Consider the following 17,282-nt stretch of genomic DNA (forward strand, 5'->3'; position numbering starts at 1 on the left):
GCGTCGCTGGCACCCTGGGCCGGATGTCATCCTCCAATGGCGGCTGAGTGGATGTCGCAAGAGCACGCTGCTGGTATGAATTCGAAGTCAACTGAGAAGTTCATCTGGATTTTGCTGGCATATTTATTTTTCCTAAACTATTTTAACCCCAGCTCAGTTCGTTTTTCAGGTTTGGGTCTGGGAGTAAAAAGCAGGGAGTGGATTTCATCGGTTGGGGCAGATGACGTCGTGCAACATCCGTGCAAACACACCTGCGGTGGAACAAGTGAAATGAAGTATGGGAACATGCTTCATACATAATGCGCAACCATCCAAGAGCGAGTGATTATTTGGAAGGCAAAATCAGACAGGCCTGTGTCTCCTTCATCAGCATCGGTGCCTTCTTCATTGTATGTAGAGCGATTCCTGATAGCATCCTCTGGAACCTTGTGTTTTGTCTACAGGTTTAGTAACACACCGTCACCAGGGGAAGAACCTCACTTCGCAACACTTTATAAAGGCACTCACCCTGCGAGTGGTACAGCCTCTACATATCGAATTCAAGGCATTCCTAGAAGCAAAGACCCAGTAGAAGGGTTTGCCTTGGTGCCTCCATCCGGGTTTGGGCCATGCTTTGGCAAATCCCTCAGAATTTCTACCTTTACCCAGGAGCATTGCTAAAGCTCTTTGCAGGGATAGGTGTGCCTGAAAACGCTTTCAGTCGCGTCAACGTTTCGGAACTACAGGCTACACCAACAGTCTCCGGTGGACCTCATCTGTAATATACAAACTTAATCAGAGCCTTCTCAGGCTGTGCCTCATTTAAGGATCCAATTCTAACCACAAGCCTGATTCTGCGCCTGCTTCCAAGCCTCCCTTGAGGTTGAGCATTTATTTTACAAGGGATTTTACTGACATCTGGTGGCGATAAGAGAAACCTCACCTGTTGGGAAAATCAAATACAGGGATGTAATCCATTTGCGGATTAGGACTCTGGAATAAAAGGGGGAGTGAATGGATGAAGTGCAAACCTGCCAACGCCCTGCTCTCGGCGCTGACATTGAGCCCCAGAAGGAGCAGTGCTCCCCTTGTTCTAAAGGGAGCCAAGAAACAAGGATGCTCCTGAAGTCCGTCTCTATTTTTCTATCTGATGAAGACATGGGTTCTAAATTTACAATCTTGATCCCTTTTATGCATGAGCTTCGAGCACTCTTGTCCTAGGATAAAAACATTAAGCTCTGAGGAAGGTTACGGCTCACTCACAAATCAGGAATAATGTCATATAGGCTTGTTCTGACCCTGGGTAGAGCAACTGGCTAATACGCTTGGCTGATAACTAAATTGGTGGACGTTCAAGTTCACCAAGAGTTGCTTTCAAAGTGAGGCGTGCCAGCCCTGGAACACTCCAAAGAGCACCGGCTGACGCAGACAGGGCCTCCGAGGGCCAGGCCGACCCAACGGAAACTGGTTTCATGGGTTTAGAACAAGGTCGATGGGTAATAAGGAAAGCCTTTGGAAAACCCCCTGCCTGAGATTGTGGGTTCCCACGTTCCCGAGCTTCCTAACCCATCACGGAGGCCAGAGAAGCTCCTCTCGGTGGAAGAAGGTCTAGGACTGTCACTGAGGTGACTGATCCTTGTGCACATCACCAGGTGACATCTGCTATCAGCCATGTTGTCTCACGTGGGAAAAAACACTGTGAGCAACCCCCGCTGCAGAGGGCCCACCCCATCCCCCTGCTCGTCACAGCATGGCAATATGAACATGAAACTGTGCAGTTAGAAGTAACTTTCATGTATCAGTTGGTTTATCAATGATGTGCTTTATAGAGATGGCAAGGTCTTGATGCCAAATACAAATCTACATTCACCTGTTAGGAACTCCCTCTAAGCAATAAGATATTTTCAATTAGATAAGAGGGTATCCCCAAAGGGAAAAGCTTATAATTGAATTGACAAATGAGAAAATACAAGCAGTATGTAATCTGAGCACACCACACACACACGTGCGCATTTCACCAAACTACTCAAAAAAATGTAGCAAATGTGAACTGTTGTGTCTGTACAGGATTCCTCTCATCTTTCTAGATTTACAGTGTCCCAGCATCTCAGCAATGATGAACTGTCACTTTTATCGGCTTTTAAAAACTTGGAACAACACAGTGTAGCTCACTGGAACAACTCCTCATTAGCCTCTCTTCTTCAATACCAGCCCCTTCCCCAGACCAAGCTCATCACATATGCATTAGGAAACGACCCATTTCCTCATGCGACCTCCCTGCCAGCAGCCGGACTCCAATGCAAGTCCAACATTTAGAACGTGCCCTTCGCTTCGAGCTTCTTTGAAAGTCTGGAAAAGACCCTGTAGCATTGCTCCCCCGCCTGACTCTCCCACCTCACTTACTGCCGCACAAAAGGACATTTGTTTTTTCACTGGTACGAAGTCTGCCTTTGCCAGGGGACAGCATGCTGTAGGGTGTGACAGTTAGGTTCCACGTCAACTTGCACCCGTGTGAAAGTGCAGGGGTGGAAGCCAAACTGTCACTCAGGCTGCGGCCTTGATGACGCCTCCTGGGGAGGTGGCCTTTTTATAAGAAAGACATTGAGACCTTCTTTCTCTCTGATCCTTTGCCTTCCTGCTAGCTGTGACTTGTGTCTGCCTCCTGGGGAGACCCCAAGTGGACCACTGACCCTGGGAACCAACCCCTGAGCTGTCTGAGCCCTGCGATGTCCCACCCATCTTGGATCTACACAACGCTGCACCTACCAACCTGTGCTCGCCATTCACCTTTCTGAGTCGGCGGCTATGTGAGTCTAGAGAGGGCCCCGGGTAGCATCAATCCTGTGGACTTGTGTTGGACTGGGCTTGAGTGCCTTCTTGATATAAAAAAGTCCTTCCTTATGCACATATGAGTGTCACTGGTGATTTTTTAGACAACCCAGCCTGACACAGAGTAGTATCTGGTTTGTTCACTCCTAGGGAGCCAGCCCTTTGCCACATTTACTGCAGGGGAAATGCTCCACAGCTAAACCCACTGCCATCGAGTCAATTCTGACTCACAGCAACCCTCTAGGACAGGACAGGATGACATGCTTTGGGTGGCTGAGACTATACATCTCTAGGGGCGGAAAGCCTCATCTTGCTCCTGCACGGTGACTGGTGGCTTCGAACATTCGCCGCCAGCTTGTAATCCGCTGCATCACCAGTCCCCCTGCTGAGAGTTACAAGGAGGCCTTCAAAAACATTCATGGGAAAATGCCCATTCTCTTTTAACTCCATTTTTCATGAACTGTTGGAAGCCCCCTCAGATTTTTCGAATGAACCAGTGAAATGCATACTGGACACTAGGTACCGTGAATGGGTATCTGCACACTTAGAAATATGAAATTGAGCTTCCACCTAGATCCCTACTTAAAACTGTACTCAACAGGCAGAATGTTTCCTTGCAAACGCTCCCCTCTTCATCTTGCCAGTTCTTTGCCACTCCCTCCACCTTGTTACAGCGAGTCTGTTTCCATACTGGCCCCTCCTCCCTCCTCCCCACCGGTCTCTCCTTACCGTGAGTGTTCCACCATTGAACATATCTCTTCTCTTGGACGATGGGACCTTGGTATCTGCCTGGAAAAACCAATCCACTCCCGCAAGTCCTGGCTAAACTCTCTGATCAGAACTCACTGCCATCGAGTCAACTCTGGTTCATGGCAACTGTATAGGGCTGAATAGAACTTCCTGTTTCCAAAACTGTAAAGCTTTACAGTATTGGAAAGCCTCATCTTTATCCCGTGAAGCAACTAGTAGTTTTGAACTGCTGACCTGATGGTTAGTAGCCCAACACATAATCCATTATGCCACCAGGACTCCTTGGGAAAATATCCATTTAGTGTCTTCTGGGGACCAAATTTTTAATGAAATAGTAGAAATCCCCACACCCATTCATCGTACAGATAGCTGCCTCTCGCATTTCTGACAGAGCGGTAGCAAATGTTTTTGGTTTGGTCAGGTTTCGGTAACCTCCTGGAAACGTACAGCAGGTAAAACAATGACACAGTGACCACCTTGGAGATCTGTGGGACAATGCTGAGTTTATTTCTCTAGCAGAAATCGTAGGCTTTAAATATTCAAGATCGCTCACTTCCGTGTGTCTCCTTGTCCCTAGTTGCTGCGGGTAGGCGCCATTCAGTCAGTTCTGGCTCACAGTGACCCGGGTACAGCAGCACTCTGCCTGGTCCTGCCGTGTCCTCGCAATGGCTATGTTTGAGCCTGTGGTTGCAGCCAATGTGATGCTCCTAGTAGCTAACTGAATTCCAGGATCTTCCCTGCTGCCCATTCATGCCATCCAAAGGAACTGACCTGCAAGTTGTCCTAGGTCTGCTGACCTCCCCCAGGTGAAGCTCATCTTATCTGCTTCACACAGGCATGTCCCAGCACCCCATGTTGGCATGCCTCATCCTATCATGACCTGATGTTGGTGAAGTTGCATATGAATGGAACCATACAGTATGTATCCTTATTTCTCCTCTCAGAGCTATCTTAGCTCACCTGGAATAATGTTTTTGATATTTGTCCAAGAAATAGTATGTACTAGAATTTCAAAAAGACCATGCCTCCTCCTTAAACTGCCTCAGAATCGTTTGGGTCTATGGAATCACGCAGCCCTTCCACTACTCCCGTGAAGTTCCGGGATTTCCCGGTATCGAGTCGAGGTTGACAGACTGGCTTCTGCTTTCTTTTCTACCATTGCTTCTCCGCTGCTCCAGGACCATCCCAAAGTGGGCTTCCCTAGGAGGCTTGCCTTCAACAATCGCACTCCCGGGAGATCGCACCATACACTGCTGCCGCTCCGAGATGCATCTGACGCGGGAATTTTATATATCCTCTCTGCCTAGTCTCTGGTCAGACCTGCTCCAACCACCCTGTCCTTGGCAGAGCGTTCTCTGAACTCTGTTGTTGTTGTTGTTATTGTTGTTGTTTTAGTTGCCATAGAGCAGGGGTTGACAAACTTTTGTGACGGAAGGTCGATGCTGTCTCTCACAACAATTTACAAAGTACTCGGGTGCCATACATGTATTTTACAAACAAATGAAATCACCATTATCTGAATAATATCCTTTTTTTTTCAATGTTATTTCAAAGCCACACGCACATACTGAAAGAGTCGCAGATGACTCTCAAGCCACAGTTTGCCAACCATAGAGCCTCTCCGCCTGACGGTGACCTTGTACATACCAGATTTGCCGGTCCTGCTCCCAGCCATGTGGTGGTCAGGGAGGGTTTGCAGTGCCTTCCAACCTCGGGGATATCATCCAGCACTGTATGGAACAATATTCCATCCTTTTTTTATTGTGGCAAAATATTTACAACATGAAACTCACTGTTTACGGCTCTTTAAAGTGTCCAGTCCAGCAGCATCAATCACACAATGTTGTGCAGCCATCCCACTGTTTGTTTTCAGAACTTTTTCATCACCCCCAACAGTCAACCCACTTAGTTAACCCACCTTGAGGCCACTGTAACCATAATTTACTGCGTTCCTCTGCACATTTGTCTATGGTAGATAAATCATACATATCGGATCATACGGTATTCATCCATTTCTATCTATCTTCTGTCACTTAGTTTTGTGTTCAGTGTTTATCCAAGTGACAGCCTGTATTAGAATGCCATTTCTTTTGATGGCAAGCCTTTTCCATTGTTCATATATTCCATATTTGGGTTATCCATTCATCTGCTGATAGGCATTTTGGTTGTTGCTATCTTTTGTATATTGCAAATAATGCATCAATAAACATTGACATTCCATGTTTTCCATTCCTCTGGGCATGTGCTTTTATGAGGAGACTTGATGGGTCATATGGAAATTCTGGGTTTAGGTTTTTTCCAAAGGGACAGTAGCTTATTTAAATCAGTATTACTTGGAAAATAAAATAGAGTCACCACATAAAATATGCGATTTCCTTTACCAATATGCGATTTCCTTTACCTGTTGGATATCAGGAGATATGTACAATTTAAACAATTGACTTGGTTTACAGTGTACATATCATACAAGTCCTTAGTTCAATCAAATGAAGAAGACTTCGATAAACATCACGGCCATCGATTTTAGAATATTTTCTTCTTTCCTGTACTTAATGTTAGTACCCCACTTCCCCCATCATCACTGCAGTACCCCCCAAAAATGATTAAACGAGTTACTGTCTCTATCAATTTACCTCCCCTGAGTTGTTTATATATAAAAAATACACAAAATAAAAATTTTAAAACAGCAATAACTAAAACAGGAGGAAATCTCAATTGAAAACAAAGCAGACAACATTAAAAATGAGAACAAATGAGTCAAAACAGGCAACAAAATATAAGACGTTAAGTGTTAACCCGGCTACATCTTCAGTGATCCACTTTCCAATGCACTCCGCGTGAATGCACGGCTTTTTCTCATGACACCTGGGAGCAAAGTGGTGACGTTGCTTTATGGGTTGCATTTGCATTTACCTAATGACGAATGACATTGAGTATCTCTGTACATGTGCTTATTGGTCATTTGTATATCTTCTTTGGGGAAAAATTTGCCAATTGAAGTCATGTGCCCATTTTTAAATAGTATTGTTTGATTTCATTGTCATTGAGTTGTGAGTTCTTTATATATTTTGGATATTAAACTCATTAAATATCATTCCTAAATATTTGTTTTCCAATTCAGGAGGTTGTGTTTTTTATTTCTTAATAAAATTCTTTGATGCATGCACAAAGTTTATTTTCAGGAGGATTAACTTAGCTAATTTTCTTGCATCGCTTAGGCTTTTGGCATCACATCTAAGAACCATTGCCCAGAGCCCCTCTGGTAATTACATAGTTTTAATTCCTATCTTTAATGTATTGATCCATGTTGAGTTGTCCTTTGCATATGGTATGAGATGTGGGTCTCACTTTATTCTTCGGCAAATGGCACTCAGGTGTCCCACCTTCATTGTTGAACAAGAGACCATTCTTGTTTCATTGAATGGATTTGGCACCTTTGACAAAAATCTATTAGTAATAGACACATGGGTTTATTTTAACGAAAATCTGTTAGTAATCAACATGTGGGTTTATTTCCAGACTCTCTATTCTCTTCCATTGGCCTATGTGTCTATCCATAGGTTATCACCAAACTTGGTGTGTTTGTGAAAATATACACCCATTGAACAATTTTCTACATGTACAGATCAGTGATATTGGTTACAATCTTCATACCATGCCAGCCCTCTCACAACCTGTCTCATAGTTTCACCAGCACTAACTTAGTCTCTCGAGCCTGGAAAGTTCTCAGCTGTGCTTGAAAAGTTACTGCTGTCAATTTGATCGTAAATAACTCTTTAAATGAGTGTGATGTGTAAAGCCAACAGTCTTTATTATTTGGCTAATAAACTAATAGCAGCTAGACTGCTGCCTGGTTTAAAGAGGATGTCATGGGATAATTTGGGTTTAACATTCTTAAAGTATTCAGAACAATCTCTGTGGGGGTTCCCACAGTCTTAATGAATACAGTAAGTCTGGTTTCCATAAGAAGTTGACATTGTGTTTCACATTTTCCCTCCTTTTGATCAGAATCGATTAGGTCCTTGATCAAGACAGTCAATAGTGAAAGTCACGCACCTGTTATTTATTCTGCTCTCTTAGCAAAAGAGGCTTATGAAGCATTGAGACCTGAAGTCCTTCTCCTTCCTCAGCTCCTGGGCCTCCTTCTTCTGTTCCAGGTGAATAAAGGACAGTGGTTATGACCCACAGGATTCGCGATGGTTAATTTTTATAAGCAGTCAGATTTTTCTTCCTGGCCCATCTTGGTCTGACAGTCCCACTGACACTGTCCACTATGGCTGACCCTGCTGGTCCTGAAAGACTGGTGCTATAGCTTCCGCCTCGTAGCATCCCCATGGAACGATCAGTATTAAGGATGTGTTCTTATCCCGTTATACCCTAACCTCTGTATTTCATGGTATCCATTCTGCAGCTCACAGCATATCCTACATCTAACCGGAGTCCATTAGATTCTGCGCTTTGATATGGAAATCCAAGTGTGGAGAACTTCCTTCAAGACTTTTCCTTAGCTAATGAATACTCTGGCCATTGAAAGCAGTCACTGGAATAGGACACCCTGCTTGGTGAAGCGTAAAGTCAGCAATGGAAGAGGGAGACTCTCCACCCTCTGGGATGAATGGGATGAAACGGTGGCTGTAGCAATGTAGTCAAGCGTAACCGCCATCGCAGGATGACGTCCGACTGAGCGGTGTTTCCTTAGTCCTATGCAGAGTCACTGGGACCCGGCCCCTGATGGCAACCACACTGCATATAAAATGGTTTAAGAGGGTGGGTTTTGCCTTCGTGATAGGATTTAATCCTGTTTTCATTTAAATCTGAATGATGACCTTTTCTATTTAAACTGGATTCACGAAAGTACAAGGCCTGGACTAGAACAAGGAAATTCGGGTGCCTCACAGAGAAAAAAAAAATGTAAGGAGACACTTAAACTCTGGATCACACAAATGTACCTGCAAGATGCAGGGACCAGATCAAATGCAGGGATGCACATGGTAGACAGCTGGAGAGGAGGTGGGGAAAGGGGGAAAAATGATGAAAATAAGGACGAAATGGGTAGCGGGGCCATGGGGCGCTAACCCACCCAAGGGGAGGGTATTGTTTATATCTCCACAGGAAAAGAGGGACCAAACTTCAACCCAGTGCCCCAAGGTGTGAATGCAACATTCCAGCATGGAGTAGGGAACCATTGGAGAGGTCTGGGGGGCTGGCCCCAGTCCCAAAAACTAAGTGGATGCCAGCCCCTCCCCCCAGAAGAATTTATTTCAAAGGACGACAATGAATCTGCAGCTCTGGGAGAAAGACATATCTGATCAGAGCACACAGGAGCAGATGAAGGGGGAGTAGGAGAGAGTGGAGCACATCCTGGCCCACCAGGCCTTGAGGACGATGACCCCAATTAGAGCAGCCAGTCCACAGAGAGGACCACATGGCCAGCCCCACTATGAGACATAATACCCTTCACTGACCCATGACCCTGCGGGGGGACCGCACCGGAGACACACCCCTCACTGACCCATGGCCCTGCGTGACACAGCATCAGAGACACAGTGTGGGAATTGCACCTGACCTGATCCCGCCACACCTAGGCAAAGCACTGGAGGAGTGCAGCGGAACAGCAAGGGAATGGAGTGGCAAGGTCCCTAGGGAATTCTGAAGGTGCACTTTGGGGCCAGAGCTTGGTGCCCCAACAGACTGGACTGGAAAACATTCTTAAAGGCCAACAAATGATTCTTGAACTAACTACAAGCTTTTCTTTCTTGTGTTTGTTTTGTTCGTTGTCAGTGGTTTGTTGCTGCTGTTGTAGTTGTTTTGTTGTATATTGTTGCTTGTTTTGCTCTGTCTTGTTTTTGTGCATGTTATTATCTCCACAGATCTGTCTAAATAAGATAGGCTGGATGAACAATCTGGAGGAGAAAATAATGGGACCGACAATTTCAGGGGGACATGGGATAGGGGGAGGTGGGGAGAAAGGAAGTGGTGTTAACAAACCCAGGGACAAGGGAACAACAAGTGATCCAAATTGGTGGTGAAGTGGGTGTGGGAGGCCTGGTAGGACATGATCAGGGATCATGTAATGAAGAGGAATTGCTGAAACCCAGGTGGGGACGGAACATGATAGTGGGACAGGAGGAAAGTCAAGGAAAATAGAGGAAAGAGCTGGGAGGCCGAGGGCATTTATAGAGGTCTAGACAAAGACATGTATATATGCATGGGTGGATCTATAGAGACAATAACTGAATACCGTATATACTCAAGTATAAGCCAACCCAAATATCAGCAGAAGCACCTAATTTTACTACAAAAACTTCATAAAAATTTGCTGAAAAACTCAGCTTATACACGAGTATATGCAGTAATTGCCCAGGGCTATCACAAGGAAGTGTGGGGAAATAGGGAGCTAGCAACAATGAGGATGGAAAGAAACGGTCCTGAAATGGATTGTGGTGATGGCTACACACATTGTCTTAATACAACTGAATGACTAACTTACTTGTGATGTGTATATATGAAGCTATGAAAAACAATAGCCTAACTAGAACAACTAAAAGCAGTCCCAGTCGCACAGTGGGTTAAATTCTGGGCTGCCAGCCATAAGGTGAGCGGTTCAAACTCACCAGCTACTCCAAGAGAGAGGGATAAGGTTGTATGTCTGCTCATATAAACATTTACAGGTGTAAAAGTCTATGGAACAGTTCTACTCAGTCCTACCAGGTCACTGTGAGTTGGAATTGCCTCACTGTCAGTGGTCAGTGGGATTAGAGAAATCTAGATGAACTAAGAATGGCAAACCTAGCCATTGAAACTTCAAAAACGTTATCCTGTCACCAAAAGTTTTCAACACAACATTGACCATGAATATAAACAATTATATGCTACGGGTACCCAGCCAGAGACATGCACACATGATTGGACTCTTAAATCAGTGATGTGGCAGGGTAGGGCCAGAGTTAGCTAGTACAGGGTTGGGACACACCTTCTGAACTCCAGCCAACCAGGATATGATGACGCCTCCCAAATACTTTCTAGCAAACCATGGAATTCACTAGTGACCAAAGCATACCCCAAGTTTTCTCAGGATGGATCTAGAGCCTAAGGGTGGGCCTTCTCTACCACATTGCTCCCAAATTAAAGCACAAATAGCTTACGAATGTGTGGAGACTGACAATGAGTTTCTAACAGGGATGTTCCTGCAGCCTTACTCAACAGAGCCACAGAACACAGTAAATGATGGTGAGGCTCATAGCTCAGTTCTCTTCTCCTACGATCGCACCTCACAAGGACCAGTCTAGGTGCAGTGGATAGACTTAGACCATTACTTAGCATGGTTGACTTGGGTGTGGGGACTTATTTTTCTCGTAGAATCCTTGTTGAGAAAAGCCATTTGGGGTATTATATCTCGGTTTAGAAATTAGCAAAGCATACAAAGCAACCAAAGGGAAGCTTCTAAATTAAAATTTTCACACATTCTACAATACACACAGATCTGATTCATATGCTGAAGCCTTTGGTTCAGTAAAGTTTATTAAATTTCCTGTTTATTTTAACTTTCCATTTGGCCACAAAAGCTCAAAGTGCATTTTTTTAAATTTCCATTGACACACCTCAGGCTCATTCACTTCTAAGAACAAAATATTTATTATTTTTATAAATGAGAGCTGAATAAAGGTACTAAAAATGCATTTTAGACCAAGTAAAGTAAGGTGTTGTGTGTGTGATGTAAAGAGATGTGTATATTTCACACAGATGCAAAATTAAACTTCTTCCAAAAGATAAAGAAGGGCTTAAAGGCAAATGCTGAACAGTGAAATCTAGATATAACAGTTTGGATTTTTGAAAACTGAATTGAATGGTCTTGACAAATGAATATGACTTAAAACATAATCAAACATGGACCATGAAGTAAATTGACAAAATGTGACCTCTTGGCTTTGATGTTGGATAAATTATTCAATATTGCTGAGCCTCTGAATTCTGGAATGGTAGAAATATGATTAATAGTAAGTTATCACCGATGGAGTTGTAATGAGGAATAAATAGGCAAAATGTATGTGCTTTGTAAGCCTCTGTTTTTCTGGGTGTCAGGTGCTGTCAAGCCTGTTCAGACTCTTAAGATCCTTACAAACAACAGAACAAAGCACTGCCCAGTCCTGTGCCAGCCTCACAATTGTTGTGTGTCAACCCATTGTTGAAGCCGCTGTGTCAATCCATCTCCTGAGGAGTTGGCTCTTTATTCCTGACCCTCTACTTTACCAAGGGTGATGTTCTTCTCCGGGGACTTGTGTCCCCTGACAACATGTCCAATGTCTCTGAAAAGAAATCTCTCCACCCTCAATTTCAAGAAGCATTCTGGCTGTACTTCTTTCCAGAGCAGATTGGTTTGTTCTCTGGAAGCCCATAATCCATTCAATATTCCTCACCAACACCGTCATTCAAATGCATCAGTTCTTCTTCCGTCTGCCTCATACATTGGTCAGCTTTCACATGTGCGTAAGACTGGTCTTTCCATCCATCTGACTATCATAAATATAGCTAACACTGCTGGTAGCCTATTTTCCAGGGTCTTATCAAGGAGGAAGAGGTTGGATGATGATTAGATTCACAGATGAGTATCTAGCCTTCACTAGCCACTTTTTTTCTTCCTTACAATCCCTTCCCAAGAGATAGGATCACCCAGAGTACACAAATATGCTGTTTAATTTTTCTTAGGGAAAAATAAAGCCTCTCAAAATGGAAATATATAGATAATGATAGCAGGCACTTCAGGAAGCCCATTAGAAAGCATTAATGCATTTCTTAGATGATTGAAGTTACTCGGGCTTTAGCCTCACATCTTGAAACATGCACAGGGCATGCATTGATGGCCCACTGTCTTATTGCTTAATTAAATGATTAAGTGCTTTACACATGAATAAATCTATTGAGCTGAGACACCACCGGATCTTTGTACACTGAAAACACATTAAGCTTAGAAAAGATAAAGAGCCCAGGAAGAGCATAATTAAGATTCATACAATTGGTTTTATCTAAAATGGAACTTTCATACAAAAGTTTTTCTACAGGAGGCAATAAGAGAAAGTAACTCGCATGATATATTGATTGAATGGGTCCATAGAAAGTCAGGGCTCAGGACCAGGGCTTCGTAAGAGCCCTTCATAATTTGAAAACACTAGTTATCCCACACACGGCCAGCAGCAGCCAGGCTTTGGGGTTGGGCAACATCTGGGCCAACAGGTGGCACCAGAGGTTGCTTCTTGTGGTCATAAACCAACCTTTCTCCATCACTCCTGGAAGGAATGTAAGTCCTATTGGAAGATGAAGCAGATACCTCTGATACAAACAAGCTACTGCAGAAAAACTCAAGAGGAGCCACAGGAGCTACAGGCTTCCTTTCTTCCTTGGGTTCTTCTTCTTCGGCTCAGCGCCAGCCTGCAGCAGGCTTCCCCAGAGAAGGAAGCAACCCAAGTCACCTCTGTCATCATCCGCTAGCTCAGCTGACCGGATTCAACATCTCATTCCTTTACATGGAAGAAACACACCAGCCTGTGTGACCACGAGCTGTCGAAGGGAGCAGGTATCAAGCATCAGAGAACAAAAAAATCATATCATTGTAAATGTGGGTGAGTGCAGAGTGGAGACTCAGAGCCCATCGGCAGCCAACCGGACACCCCCTTACTGAAGGGTTGTGGGAAGAAGATGAGCCAATCAGGGTGCAGGGTAGCAATGAAGAAACATATTACATTCCTCTAGTTCTTAAATACTCCGCCCACCCCCACCCCCCACACACACTATCATGATCCCAATTCTACCTTACAAATCTGGCTAAACCAGAGGATGTACATTGGTACAGATAGTAACTGGAAACACAGGAAATCCAGGATAGATGACTCCTCCAGGACCAGTGGTGAGAGTGGCGATGCCTGGAGGGTGGAATGTGAGGTAGAAAGGGGGAACTGATTACAAGAATCTACGTATAGCCTCCTCCCTGGGGGATGGACAGCAGAGAAGAGGGCAGGGGGAGACGTCAGACAGTGTAACATATGACAAAATATGATGAATAACAATTTATGAATTATGAAGGGTTCATGAGGTAGGGGAGTGGGGAGGGAGGGGGGAAATGAGCAGCTGATATTAAGGGCTCAAGTGGAAGGCAAATGTTTTGAAAATGACGATGGCAACAAATGTACATATGCACTTGACACAATGGATGTATGTATGGATTGTGATAAGAATTGTACAAGCCCCCAGTAAAATGATTTTAAAAGCCATACTCTAATGACATTCTTTTTTCCCCCTATACAAGGATATGCAGAGAGAGAGAGCAGATGTCATGGCAAAAAAGAATGCAGATCCAATGGGCACCTCTCACGGCTGTCATTTCTAGTGAGTATTTCACCATCACTTACCCCCTCCCTCTTCCTTGTCGCCTCACGCCAAATATGCTAATCATGTTCTTCTCCCTGGTCTACTGGCACACAATGGTCACAAATATCCCCTAGGTGTTCACTCCATTCCTGTGACATCTCATCAACATCTGAACACTTTCTGCTTCCCTGACATCCACCTGTCCAGCACCTCCACTATTCCACTGCCCGTTCGACAGCTCAGCCCACCAACTCACCCTTCGAAGTTCACTCGTAGTGGAAGCCCATGCCCTCATCAGCTCATTTCCTAATATCTCTTAAACATGTCTGCTTTCCTTTATTCGCACCCCTACTTCCTCTGGCCACTTAGGGTTCCGCTGCACGACCACCTGGCTGCTCTTCCCACATTTAGTCTCTCTGGGTCCTGCCATTCATTTAGCACAAGCTGCTCAGAGTGCTCATTTAAAATATAAATCCATCAGCTACATCCCACACTCTTAGGATAAAATTCCCATCCCTTTCCATGAATCGCACGGTCCTGATCCTAGGTTTTTCCATTACATACCCCCTTCAGTCATTCGTGCACTCCAGCCACACTGGAATTCCCTCCCGAGACATTCATTTCTTGCCCCACAGATTTTGCTCATCCTGTTTTCTTTTCCTGAAAATGCTCTTCCGCGGAATCAAACCAACCTCTATCCCCTTTGTCCCACAAACTCTTACGCACCCTTCAGCTTTCAACAGGATCTTTGCATCTTCAGAGCCAATGATCTCTCCCTAACTGGCCTCGGGTCCATTGCAGTCTTCCCTGTTTCTAATTCCACGCTCCAAGTTGGTTTTCTCTGCAAGATTATAAGTGCCACAAGGGCAGGGGACAAGCTTATGATGTATCCACTCCCCGGTTCACCCATCCGGCACATGGTGTACGTATATTAAATCTTTATTAAATGAAAGAAGAAACAAAGGAGTCATCATGCTTCAGGTGAGATCACCTTCAAACACAAAGAGAGCAATGGATCCTGATCAAATCGAAGTTAGTCTGAACTACACCATGCCTTACAATAGCCCTCACACCGTAGCCCTCAGAGAAAGTGACAGCAACACGGCAGGCAGTAAGATGCTGTCGTCGAACTATTTTCAAGTTTCTTCCCACTCAAAAGATTTTATTTTAAAATGGTACATAATACCACTTTTGGTAAAGTCGCCATTATCCTTTAAACTATAATAAGCTAAAAACTGAAATTTTAAAATATGGGTTGTAACCAATTACATAGTAAGATGTGTGTGTGATGTATATATACCCACTTCTACATTTATATTTCTATGGATGCCTAAATTTAAATAAAAATTTTGGAAGCATTTAAAAGGAATGGTTAAAATTAATCAACTCTGGAAAGGGGGGTACATTTGAGGGCTCAAATTGACTAGAAAAGAAGATTTTTAACTTTCTTTTTTTAATCACATGCAACCAGTCAATGTTTTCAAAGCACAATTTTAAAGAAATGAGATAAAAATTCATCATATAAGCTTATATACTCATATTTTAGTAGTCAGATTAAAACACACACTCATATTATTATTAGGCCTTAACTACTCAGCAAAGTCTGGGGCTACATGGATAACTGAAATGATTCGCAAATATAATCAAAGCCACAGTTGTTCCGAGTTTGATGGGCTGAATAGTGCCCCACCTTCCAAATTCACATCTGCCTCAGAATGTGAGCTTTTTATTCAAAATAGGTCTTAGCAAAGAAAATTAAGGCGAAAACCAAGAAGAGATCACGCTTTTCTGTGAGTCCACACTCCAATGAGAAATGCCTTTAGGAGGCAAAGAGAAGAAAATTGCAAAGAGAAGAAGACAGGATGAGGACGGAGGCAGAGAATGGAGTGATGGGTCTCGAAGCCAGGCAATGCCAGGGATTGCCAGCTCCCATCAGAAGCTAGGAAAGCAGCAGGGGACAAACCCTCTCTCAGAGCCTCCAGAAGAAACCAACCTAGCCAACACCTTCATTTCACACTTCTGGCCTCCTGAAATGTGAGAGAATAGACTTCTGGCATGGTAAGCCCCGCTCCTGCCATGTTTATGGTTTGGGGTTGTGGTGATTACATAATCCCCTGTCAAATTGCACAGGGGTGGAGTCTAACCTGTCAATCAGGTTGCAGCTGGATGGTCTCATTTGGAGGGGTGAAGGACATAAATAGCTCACTGGAGGTCCAACCAACACACTTTGCTTCATCTTCCTGCTGACAAGGCACATGGAGTTATGCTACAGACCTGGACCAGCCATGTGGAGACCCCTGCCAGCACTGAGATGTTTCCCCTGCCGCTGGATCCACAAGACTTTCAACCCATTGGCCTGTGATCTTCCTGCATTTGGTATCACTGCATGGCTGCATGAATCTTAAGAGAAATTTATGGACTAGTATTGACATGTGGGGCAACAGTGAACTTATAGACTTGATCTCGACTGGTCTGGGATGGTTTCATAATGTACAGTTGCTCTTTGATATAAAGTTTTCTCTTACACACATATGTGTGTCTCTGGATTTGTTTCTTTAGTCTACTTGGACTAACACAGCAGTCCTGAAATACTAATGTACCAAGTGAACAGACAGATTGACACTTTGCTTCTACAGGAGCAGCTCAGTTCACCCATTCCAGCAACCACTCAGAGAAAGCTACAGCAACATTTCAGAGAGGCTTAAAATTATATTTTCTTCCCTCCTATGTTAGTCTGGGTACTTTAGAGAAACAAATCCACAGAAACTCATATGTATAAGAGTTTTTCCCAACCCAGTGCTGCCCAAGCCCACAAGTCCAACATTAACCCATATGTCCAACACCAATCCACAAAGTCCTCCTCCATCTCACAAAAGACACGCAATGATGCCAACTGCAGGAGGAACGCCAAGTCAGTGAATGTGCAAGCATCTCAGCGCTGGAAGGGGTCTCCACACGGCTGCTCCAGCACCCAGGGCTGCATCGGGGTAGGTCCATGCGTCTTCTCCTCAGGGATGTCTTGCAGAAACTGAGCCTCGCCAGCTGAAGCAGGGAACTGGCTAAGGCAGCTGCACCCTGGTCCGACCATCAGAAAGCAGGAGACCTGAGGACTAGAAAGGTGAGGCTCACCGAGCCATTTACCCCTCTGCCCTTCAATTAACCCCACATGTGTTTATTGGCCAGGTTGGCACAACAAACTAACTAACTTACCTTCTAAAAGATGTTACTTAAATGTTAATTTTTAATAATGCTACTATTGATAAAGTCTGTATAAGGTTTTAAGTTATAAACTAAAATCTATGGAAGATTTTTTAAAAACAGGGACTATAACTCCTAAATAATTTGAATTGTCTCAAATATTA

Source organism: Tenrec ecaudatus, chromosome 11, assembly GCF_050624435.1.
Source record: "Tenrec ecaudatus isolate mTenEca1 chromosome 11, mTenEca1.hap1, whole genome shotgun sequence".
In the NCBI taxonomy this organism is placed as follows: domain Eukaryota; kingdom Metazoa; phylum Chordata; class Mammalia; order Afrosoricida; family Tenrecidae; genus Tenrec; species Tenrec ecaudatus.